Genomic DNA, 12,282 nt, shown 5'->3' on the forward strand with positions numbered 1-12,282 from the left:
CCAATTTTAGTTCAAACAAGCTGGCTTAGTTTTTCTCATCATCTGCCAAATAATTTTTACCAAAAAAAATTTGACTGGAAACAACCAAAATTTTACCAAAAAAATCTGCGTCGCAAAGTGGCAAATGTTCAGGAACAGACCAGCAAGAAAATTTATCTGCCACATGATGATGAGAAAAACTAAGCCAGCTTGTTTGAACTAAAATTGGGTGCAAAATTTAATTTTTGCGTAACGAAGCTGAAAGCGTCAACTCTAGCGATATCATTCATTTTAGAAATTGTACTTCAAAGACTGCGTCACACTTTTCTCGAAGAGATTTTTGTTGGGTATCAACATACCAGCTAAACGAAAACTACTCAAACAAGACGAAATTTTATAAGTTTACTAGTGTCTTATCATACTTTTGAAACGTCAATTGATCCAAAAAAAATTCAGCAAGGCCACGATTATGATTGCACATAATCAATCTGTATTTGCTACCATATGATTTCGAAGACTGGTAGCTTATACCACAAAAAAAATTCTTATCGAATTTGTCACTTCAATTGATCTAAAGGTTCGACAGATTGATGTAAAATCTATTACTTCATTAATTTCGACCAATATTTTGTTAATTATGACCTCACCGCTTTTTATCTTTATTGTCGTTAATACATAGCCTTCCACATAACATCACCTATCCATCCTCATGCTCTGATTCTGGTACTACCTGTGAAAGGTAAATGATCCTCCGAAAAAAATGGTTGTGCTGAATAATTTCGTCAATAGATTGACAGTCGGCGACTGAAAAGCCAGTGATATATCAATAATGGTAGAGAGCACACTTTAACACATCACATATCACTAAATAATATACGCCGAGCATTTTAAAAGCTACCGCACAAATAAAATCGTCTATTGTTGAATTTTCATGTTATATACGACAGCATTATGTACTTGATTCTCTTCTCAACGCAGACTTCTGCTTTGACATGCTTTTCTTTTATGCTTTTGAATGGCGCTATATTTGGAGGTTTTGTTTTGATCTCCATTATTCGATGAAATTCTATTATGTGCCCATGCTACAACTGAATGTATGATGATGATGGTGTCTTCACAATGTTGTTTTCAAAACGTGTGCAGCCCGCCCGAACACTCATTATCATGATTTTCTCACACTTGTTTCGCTCACTACATGTATATCCATAACATACCCGATCCATTATTTTGCTCCGTAATATACTCTACACTAGCTGTAGGCAGAGCCAATGTTCCTTCGCTTCTTATTCAATGATGAACACGAATGTTTGCTCCAGATTTTGTTTTTGGGTATTGAGACATTAAGGACAATAAGACTTCACGTCTTATTCGTTACATAAACTCAGGCATCTTCAGTTATAGTCAACATTTGGTGAGAACCATTTTTGGGAGATTTTCTGATGCAAGACCCTACGATACAGGCAAGGAAGTAAGTAAGTGGATCTCAAACATTAGTAAGATCTTACCCACTTTCAAACAAGCCCGTAGAGTTCCTCCCATGAATAAAAAAAAAGTTCTGCAAAATCCGCTTAATATTCTCATTTTACGAAACGTTAGGGACGATGAATCAAAAGGTTTAATTTAGAGGTTCGGCTTTTATTTCATCACTTTGAAGCATGATCCTTACTCATTATTTTTCATACCTCCCTTATTCATTCAGGTGTTTCCTGACAAAGTTATATACAACCAAATGTAAGTGCATTCCTTAAAGATCTCAGTATGGAATTGGTCGTGTACAAAACATCATTCTCAAGCCTCATCTCAAGCCTCATCTCAAGCCTCATCTCAAGCCTCCATTACTTTGGTGTCATCTAATCAAAATTAAATTCATAATTTAGCTTAAAACTGATTTACTTTCAAAATTTGCACAAAATTAAGCTTAGACAACAACTAAAAACTATTTGAATTAATATAGGGAACGGTCCCCGCCGCTTTCTTAAAAATCAATTGAACTGCATGTTGAAATGGTCCATCGCTGTTGCAGAATAATTAGTTTCAGTTAGCAATGTTCGGCCACATTTTTACTTGTCACAGGCAAACTTAAGCGACGAGTCACCTTGTTGGCTTGTAACCGACACATGTCCACGAAAACTAAAAGGTTTCGTTATGATCTCCACATCTTGAGAAACAAAATTGTAAAAATTACATAAATTTAAGCAAAACGTCTGATGTACCAATGAACTTATATAAAAAAGTGGCCTCACAATAAACAAATAGTTATACGCTTTAGCTCCGTTTTTCGCTTATATTATCGAGTATAACTATCGAAGAGGAAGAGTCTGAAACTTCTATGAGGGATTCTTTTGAATTTCGACTGACCGAAATCGGCGCTATTTATTCCGGGACTTTTGTATATACGCCTAGTTTGGCCTTGGTGCCTAGGCCCCAAAACCAGTCTCAGATATTTTTGATCTTCCATATCTGGCTGGTTGTAAGTGGCCAAAAGTCGAAAAATGCGGTTTCGTAGTCCAGATTTCATTTCCGTAAGGTGGCGAGGACACGGGCGTGTATGGGTTCGTTGGAAAGCTGAGGTCGAGCACTCCTGGGGCAAATAATACCTTCATAAAATTTGATGATAAACGGCCGAAAATATGACTTCCGGATAATTTCTTAGAATCGATGGAACCTCGATGAACTTTGATGAGAACTGTGACTTCACTAATGCAATTATTTGATTAAATTATTACTTATTATGAATGTGGAGGACCTCAGCTTTACACCGATACCCATATTTAGTAGTTTGGCACGTGACTACGTAACAGATGAAAACTGTGTGTTTCACTCCGCCAAACTAGTAAATATGCGTATCGCTGTAAAGCTGAGGTCCTCCACATTCAAATAATTAATAACTTAATCAAATAATTGCATTAGTGAGGTCACAGCTCTCATCAAAGTTCGCCGAGGTTCTCTAGATTCTGAGAAATTTTCTGGAAGTCATATTTTCGGCCATTTATCACCAAACTTTTTGACGTTAATATTTGCCCCGGTAGTACTACGAATCCGCATTTTTCGACTTTTGGCCACTTACAACCAGCCAGGTATGGAAGATCAAAAATATCTGAGACTGGTTTTGGGGCCTAGGCACCAAGGCCTAACTAGGCATATATAAAAAAGTCCCGGAATAAATAGCGCCGATTTCGGTCAGTCGAAATTCAAAAGAATCCCTCTATTGGGAATTTCAGCTACGACGAAAGAAACGCAAGATGTGACTCATTACTCAATTTCCTACAGCAATACAATTTGTTCGCAATGAAATCATTTTTTACTAGGAAGATTCAGCGGAAGTAGACTTGGGCGAATGAAGATGGTGAAGAGGTAAAAATGGCGAAGAAAAAGACAAGACCGATGTGCAACGACTGAAAGAATTGAAGAAATTTGCAACAAAAATGACAGCCAAAACAGTACATTAAACGAATTAAACAACAAAATTGTGGAATCAATAGAGGAATTCATGGAATCCATATGCAAATCAAGAAATCCATTACTTTGAAGGAATCGAAAACACTGGATTGGTCGCTCTGACTGCTGGCTTGGGTGCACCGGATGTCTTGGGTGATTTGGATAGCTCTTGGTACCCTGAACAGGTTCTTTACTGATACGTTTGAACAAATTGAAATTAAGCAACACAAACTTAAAGTGCCTGTCATGCCATACTCACACCTTTTTTTATTGATTTATCGATGATTGCCGAATTGGTATAGTTTTTGTACTTAACAAAATGTCAACGAGTGAAATATATTCTTTTTACGAATATAAGCTTACATTTTTCAGTAGCAAGTTGCTGCTAGCAACGTCTATTTCTGAACTTACAAAACTGGTATTGCGTGCCCGTACTAAACAGCCTTGTTGAAATCACATTGCCGAAACTTGGTGATTACCTTATCTTGTCTTTCGCAAAATTGTATCGATAAATGTCGATTTCTTAATTGTTGTTCAACTTGAACAGTTCTAGTAAATTGAAAAGAAAGTGTCTGCTAATCAAAAGAAACTCTAAATAATTCGGAATTAAACAGTAGATTTCTTTTCAATGATTGTATTGAGGCTCTTTGCCAAAGCTTTATACGATATTATCCACTAAACGTATCACCCTGTCACGATGAGTAATAAAAATGAGACTGCTATAACAGCTGTTATTTTGGTAAATGTTTTATTTAAAGATTTGCGACAAGAGTATTTTAAATACTCTATTTGGTATAAATGTTTTGCCTGGCTTCTCGAAACAATCATCACCTGGGCAAACTTTTGCAGAACACACTGATTTTCGCTTGTTGCTTTAACGAAGAGTTTTCAGGTGTTCAGTGGAAAGAAAACGAGAAATTGTCTAATTGTACAGAGAATGTCGCACTTTTGTGACTTGCACAGTGCCAGTGTCTTGTTTTCAGAGATACAAGAGTGATTTTAAAAATGACATTGAGATAAATATATTAACCAAGGATTCTTGTCAACGACGACAGGTAGTTCAGTAATATTAGTGATAGAATTGGTGATCATGTCCGGAGCGTTAGCGGAGGACTTGACACAGTCTAACTTCCAAAAAAAGAACGAAGAAATTTTTTTGAGACGCGGCAACTATATATAGGCGAGAATTTAAGATTCTTTCCTTTGGCCTGTATCACCACAAATCCTATTCTACCTTATTCGCGCTTCAAATACGAGCAAAACGAGCTATCACTCGACTATGTAACTTTAAATTTGCCGGAGATACATCGTTTTGAAGTTGGTCATTTTGATAGAAAATGCACCAAATTAACGTTTTCCAAACAATCAAAATCTTTCAACTTACTCTGTATGTTTCTATCTGTATATCTGTCTATCTATCGACGGTCGATCTCGGAAACTAGTCAGCCAATCTCCATGAAATTTTGCAGGAACCTCAGGGTGGGCATAAAAATGAAAATGTGATACGCCATTACCCCAGAATTTCGAATTTCGTCAAATTTTCAAATTTCGTCAAATTTTCAAATTTCGTCAAATTTTCAAATTTTCGTCAAATTTTCGAATTTCGTCAAATTTTCGAATTTCGTCAAATTTCGTCAAATTTTCGAATTTCGTCAAATTTTCGAATTTTGTCAAATTTTCGATTTTCGTAAAATTTTTGAATTAAAACTGTAAACTGTTATAAAAAGCAGTGTTGACTACACTTCTAAAACGACTGATATCCCAACAAAAATCTCTTCGGGACGCAGATTTTTTTGGTAAAATTTTGGTTGCTTCCAGTCTAAATTTTTTTTTTTGGTAAAAATATTTGGCAGATGATGAGAAAAACTGAGCCAGCTTGTTTGAACTAAAATTGGGTGTAAAATTTAATATTTGCGTAACGAAGCTGAAAGCGTCAACTCTAGCGATATCATTCATTTTAGAAATTGTACTTCAAAGACTGCGTCACACTTTTCTCCAAGAGATTTTTGTTGGGATAGTATATTACTTCCGAGGTTCCAAGTTGTGTATTAGATAAGTGGGGTTTTACAGCCCGACCCGAAGGGGACTTTTTCAAGTTCAAGTAAAATCTTTCACTATATTCCTCCAGTTAGTTTATTTACCTCAATGTAAAATGCAGACATGGTGGCATCGTAATCAAAAATGTTTATTTCCAACAGGTTCTTTCACTTGGTCTGTGTATATCCGCCAGTGTTTACGTATCAGCATTGACCAACTTGGCAACTGCTAAACAGAGAGTAAAAATCAACTGCTCAGATGTAGCAAATAATATTCCGTCATATGCAGAAAATTCATCAAATATACCGGAATTAATTGACGGTACGGTCGAAGGCGATTGTTACAATAGACCAAATTTAACCAATATTGAAAATGATGACAACGAATGTGTGATATTACTATGTGAAGTTATAGATCGATGGGCGTTATACATGATAATTGGTGTTACATGCATAATATCAAGTGGTTTATCAATTTTATTTGCATATTTCCGAATCCAGTTGACCAATACGCTATCATTGATAGCTTACGTAGTACCTCCTGGAATCTGTTGCATGCTAATGTTCTTCACTTGCATATTTTCATTTAATTTAATGATTAATTTACCACATCTAGCGAAATCTATGATTGCCACTTTCGCATTTTGCCTTCCAGGCTGTGTGACAATATTCGTGCACTTGTTATATTACAGTTTCGATCTCTTAAAAAAGAGAGGATGGATTCGATTGAATTAAGAATAAATTTGCCAAGGTATCGAACAACTGAGATTCAAGCCACATCCGATCCGAATGATCGATGGCTCTATAGAATCGTTAGTCTCCCCTGACAATTTTGTGGAACCACTTTTTTCTGGTTGTCTTTTTATTTTTGGCAGTAGAGTTGTAAAATTGAGCTGTGTGAACCCGTAGTAACGAGGTCCGATAGGTTTTTCGTTTTTTTGTGGCTTTATGGCGCCAGGGGAGTCCTAAGAAGTTCTCCGACGTAGTCAAATTTTCTCAATTTCCTGTCACAACCTTGGACAGCGACGGCCAACGGCATCCGTAGTATCGTTGGACTCCTGGTGGACTACTCTCTACTATCCATCGTCAAACTTGTTTGGTCGCTGCTGTCCAAGAGATCCCGAAACCGAAAACCATATACTGATTTTCAATGTCTAGCGCTTCCACACACCGACCTTTCGACCTTTTTTGGGTATGTATCGCAGCGTCTTTCTAAGCACAACAAATCTGCACTCTTCCAAATAAATCGTCTGTTTATTGGCGAAATAATTCAACTTTTAGTTCACAAATAAATATTATTCAACATGCGACACAGCTCACTTTTACAACTCTACTGCCAAAAATAAAAAGACAACCGGAAAAAAGTGGTTCCACAAAATTGTCAGGAAAAAAAATCCTTCCGGTAAGTGGCTAAAGTACAAAATATGATTCTAATATGCTAGTAAACACTTGATACAGTGCCGCACTGGCCATACTAGGAAGTCTGGAGATACCCGAGGAACATATGACACAATTGAATCAGTTGGTTTTGTTTCAAATTTTATAGGCCCTAAACGAAATTTCCCGAAGCGTAAGGTGCCAGTAACTGCAGCCCTGATTTAAAATTGTCACATACGTCAGAAAAATTGAAATAGACGCGAAGAAAAGTGGAATTATAGAGAATTTTTGTGTTAGTATACTTCAATCAAAATTGAAGCTCAACGAAAGTCGTGCCGCGGTAGGTTCATGGTGTCATGGATAGTAGAGGTCACCACCTACCCAACGACACCCATATCTTCGAAGTCTATCGTTGTAACTTTTTGAAAACACTCTGCAAAAGTTGGAATTTTTTTCCCCTAAAATAGCTACTGCACCACTTACACGAAAAATTTCGAAATGTTTTAAAGGCCAGCTTATGCGGCGTCAACACCTCTACCAATGACCATAATTTCAGATAAATGCGTTACGTATTCTTGGTGATATGCAACAAAAACTATTTTGGTCACCCTCGCGCAGTACATTTTTTCATGATTTCTGGCGTGAAAACATAATTATTTCGAGGATTTTTTTTTGTTGCAAATGACTCAGGAGGATCACCTGAATCGATTACTGTGTACCCGCCGAAAATCGCTGATGGCTTGTTTTCATGTTTCATACAACTTGGTTGAAGTTTTGGCGAATTGACTCTTAAATTAAACATAATATAGATTAAGATTGGCTCACCTAGTATGTGTATACTACGTAGATGGAAGCACGGGGTTTCAGTGGGTTTCGAACATTTGGTTTTTTATGTTGCAGATATTGTAGTGTCAAATTCTGTCCAAGTTGTGACATATTTGCAAGGTATTGGCCTTTTTCACAAAGTATAATCAGCGTAACCTTCGTAAAAACAATCTTGAATCTGACAAGAGCACGTGTGCCAACGTGTAAAAAACAAATGTTCGAAACCCACTGCTGAACCGTGGCGATCCGCTTGTCAAACGGACAGTACATAAACAAATTCCATCACCTATTGTGCAATGTACAACTGATTAAAAATTAAATTAAAAATGTACATGGACCAACTCGTTTCATTTGATGTTCTACATCACTGCCGAAAGATATTTGTAAGGTACAAGCGTCTACAGCTGTTCTGAATGAAGCATGCATAAAGTTCAATGGTGGAGGTAACAGTATTTTATATATCTAGAAGTTCTAGACTAGAACTATAAAGTGGGGTCTCGGTTCGTGATGGCGTAAATGGTTCGAGACGAAGTCGAGAACCTAGTTTTTGACATCGAGAACGAAGATCCTTTACTATTCTTTTTCAGTGTACCAAGAGCTATCCAAGTCTTTCAAGACATATCGTGCACCTTTCATAGACCCGGGCATTTCCACGGCAACTGCACCATCAGGGAATAGTAGATTACATTGAATGCTGCGGAGGTAGTTCATTACATGAGTTCTTTTGTTCTATTTTACAACTGTCATGTAGATGGAGGCTAAACGGAGTGCTCTTTTTAAGTGGAAACTATACTTTATTGTGAACCGTTCGTTAAACATAAAAAAAAGACTGGATTTTACGCACATTTCCCATATTGGGGAACGGTTGTGACCTCTTGTGAAGTACAAATTACATCTTGAGTGACCATTTGTTGACTGTAAACGAACGGTGCACATCTCTGCTTTACAATAAACCTATATTCGTGGCAAGCAATTGAGTTTTTGATCATTTTGTGGAGTCAAATAAATGAGGTATTCCACCTACTGTGAAGTAAGAGGAAAGCAACATTTTCAAGGCCAATGATCCCACGGTTCAGGACAATTTTGTGCTGAACAAGCAAATTTGATTTAGTTTATTTCATTTACATCGCTCCAGCCTCTTTGAAGACAAAAAAACAAGTTGAAAACACTGAAAAATATGGGTCTCCTGGAGCGACATTTTACTTCGACTAGCTTCATGGCTTGCAACAGAATTGATCTGAGGTTTATTATACGTGGAATGAAAGAGGGTAAGTCCAGCTACAACACCCTTTAGTCAGTTCCGCGGATAAACGCTGTTGCAAGCCAGCAGGACTGTCCAAACATTCACCATATTTTTAGTCATAAGTCCAGAACGGGTGGCGGCCCATACCGATAATTATACTCTGTATGAAGGTCTGCCACAGGATAACGTTTCTTCAACATTTCAACTTCTATAAACACGTCTATCTCGAGCTATCACCAAACAAGAATAGACCGGCTAAAGCCTGGTGAGGTCTTTTTTCATTTTTTTTTTCAATTTCTGTTTACTACTAGCTTGGTACTCATTCAAGTACCACTTTGGTATTCAACTACCAAATTTTGGAATTATTAATAGGCAAGCGAGCCGATTAATTTCATCAGTCGGTGTGCAGCTCTCAAACAGTAAACATATCGACAACATCCGTATTAGTCAACTACCACGTTGGTAGTCAACTACCACTTTAGTAGTCAACTACCCCTTTGGTAGTCAACTACCCCTTTGGTAGTCAACTACCACTTTGGTAGTCAACTACCACTTTGGTAGTCAACTACCACTTTGGTAGTCAACTACCACTTTGGTAGTCAACTACCACTTTGGTAGTCAACTACCACTTTGGTAGTCAACTACCACTTTGGTAGTCAACTACCACTTTGGTAGTCAACTACCACTTTGGTAGTCAACTACCACTTTGGTAGTCAACTACCACTTTGGTAGTCAACTACCACTTTGGTAGTCAACTACCACTTTGGTAGTCAACTACCACTTTGGTAGTCAACTACCACTTTGGTAGTCAACTACCACTTTGGTAGTCAACTACCACTTTGGTAGTCCAACTACAACTACCACTTTGGTAGTCAACTACCACTTTGGTAGTCAACTACCACTTTGGTAGTCAACTACCACTTTGGTAGTCAACTACCACTTTGGTAGTCAACTACCACTTTGGTAGTCAACTACCACTTTGGTAGTCAACTACCACTTTGGTAGTCAACTACCACTTTGGTAGTCAACTACCACTTTGGTAGTCAACTACCACTTTGGTAGTCAACTACCACTTTGGTAGTCAACTACCACTTTGGTAGTCAACTACCACTTTGGTAGTCAACTACCACTTTGGTAGTCAATAGGTGTTTTTTTCCCTATGGAAAAAAGACCTAAAAACTGTTTTCACCACCCCTTGACATGCTACAACTTTTCACGTGATCACTTCGAAAATGGGAAACCAAACGAAAAAGTAAAAGATCATTATTTCTTGGCATTGAAAGACGATTCAAACGAGCTATAGCTCGTTAGCTATTGTTTTCAAATTGGTTCAAGTTTTGGCGATATCACACTTAAGCAATTAACAAGCTTTGAAAACGGTTATTTTGACAACACGAGTCAAAATAACCGTTTCCACGTTTCTAAAGCGATTTACTTTAAACAACACGAGTGAGTTCGCGATTTCGTAAAATGGATTCCGAGTGTAATGAACATTTATGAAAATCGGTTGAGCATCTCGTTGAGCATTCACTGATATTGTAGTTAGTGATGTCTTTATGAATCTGTTGATTATTTGATTATTTTTGGTGTATAGATGGGCGACAAACAATTAATGATATCCGCCCGTAATAGGTTTACGTGGACAAAGGTCAAAGGAATGAAAACTTAGATAGCAATTTTTAAATGTGAGGCCAACTTAAAATTTTATAATTTGTTGCCCTGTTATGGCATTTTAATTTCAAAAGACTTATGATTTACCTGCTTCCGTTTTAGTTCTTGATTTTATGCCGTAAGATGTTGCTGCGGCCGCCGCCACTGCTATAGCAGATGGAACCACTCTTGAAATGGCAAACATTCTAAAATAAATGAAAATTACTTTGACTGAAGCAATAATAAAATTTGTTAAAATATTATCTGCGACACTCATTGCACGAAACGTATTTCAGGATAATTATCATTATCACAGATTTATAAGTCTAAAGAGTGAGCTGAAAAATAATTCTATTTTTCTCAACTCAGTGACGCAAAGGCATTTGTCACTCGGTGGAATAAATAACTATTTAACAATTTTACACGAACAATATTGACTAAAAATGGATATTCATTTAAGACTTATGTTAATTGATTGATTAGAACTGCAGTGAGTGATGAAATCGCCACTGAATGTTGACATTTTTCATGTGGAAGAACACAATCAAAATTATAAACACAAACGATAAATTCACAAATCAACGACGACATCAAAACTCACATTAGAAACACCGTAATGTGCGGTACATCTAAATTCATTTAGTGATCTTTGTGTGTACATTCTCTACTCGTCGTCGTCACACGATGTTTTATAATGACGAAATCCAAATATATCAATGAACTTTGCTGTAATGACCGAATTTAATTCTCTTCTAGACAAGATACAGTATAAGAACAACGGTGCATATAGTAGAGATGAGCGGGCCGCCCGAAAAAACACTAGTCCAGTCAGTCCAAGAGGGTTTTATTTTCAAAATTATGTTTCTACCTACCTTAACCTGTCGCAGACGGCAAGCATATTAACAGTTTAACTATTCAAACTATTACTTCTGCTAACTACATTTGATCGAAGATTTTCATTGATTGATTTCAAAAATCTTTTACTTCATTTGTTTTGAACATGCTTTTTGCTATATAAGACATCATTAGTCAGACCTTCTCGTTTATTATTGCTGTTGTTGTCGATAACAGATGACAGCCGTCTGTAACAATTTAACAGGAAAACACTAGAGCATGTTCCGAATGCAACAGTTCATTTGCGACGGAAAAAACTTTGAACATTTTTTCACATTTGTCTTTTTCGCTAGATGTGATCGGCACATTTTCCCACGCTATAACTTGGAAAGTCACATCTGGACACATTTGGGTATGTACTTTCCAGATGTGAAGTCCGTTTTGTCGTAGGTGCTAATCTACCGGAGAATGTACTTTATTCATAGCTTCATGTAACCGATGTAAAGAAAGTTTTACAAAAAATAATTCCGAAAAAGAGTTAAACTTTAAATTCTTTTGGACTTGTCGTCTTTAAAAATGCAGATTTAACACGTTCATACTATCCGTTCATATTCGTTACTTAACAGAACAATCGTCGCAAGTTTAATTTTCATTTTTTCAAATGTGGGATTGTACCTATCGTTAATGACGAACCACTGTGAGAAAATTATTAACGATTCCCGCAACTCCCTCAATGCAACACCTCAAAGTTTATAGAATAGAATAGAATTCCACTTCACCCATTGGCTCTGAGAGAGTAAGAGTGGTTCCGAAGTCAATCAGAACTGATAAAAAAAAACCGCTGTTGGACTCGATTACATGACGATCACACCATTGAGTATCTCGACGAATTTTTCGTGT

The 12,282-nt window shown here is 36.9% G+C and overlaps 1 long non-coding RNA gene across 1 annotated transcript; it reads right to left on the bottom strand.

The window, feature by feature from the left end:
• Positions 1-1,874: 1,874 nt before the first annotated feature.
• Positions 1,875-11,254, bottom strand: LOC119072827. The gene is made up of 3 exons (XR_005086931.1): positions 11,150-11,254; positions 10,657-10,754; positions 1,875-2,137 (listed from the first exon to the last, which is right to left on the bottom strand). It is a non-coding gene; the product is annotated as an uncharacterized LOC119072827 (long non-coding RNA).
• Positions 11,255-12,282: the final 1,028 nt, after the last annotated feature.

Source organism: Bradysia coprophila (genome assembly GCF_014529535.1).
Source record: "Bradysia coprophila strain Holo2 chromosome IV unlocalized genomic scaffold, BU_Bcop_v1 contig_84, whole genome shotgun sequence".
NCBI classification, from domain to species: domain Eukaryota; kingdom Metazoa; phylum Arthropoda; class Insecta; order Diptera; family Sciaridae; genus Bradysia; species Bradysia coprophila.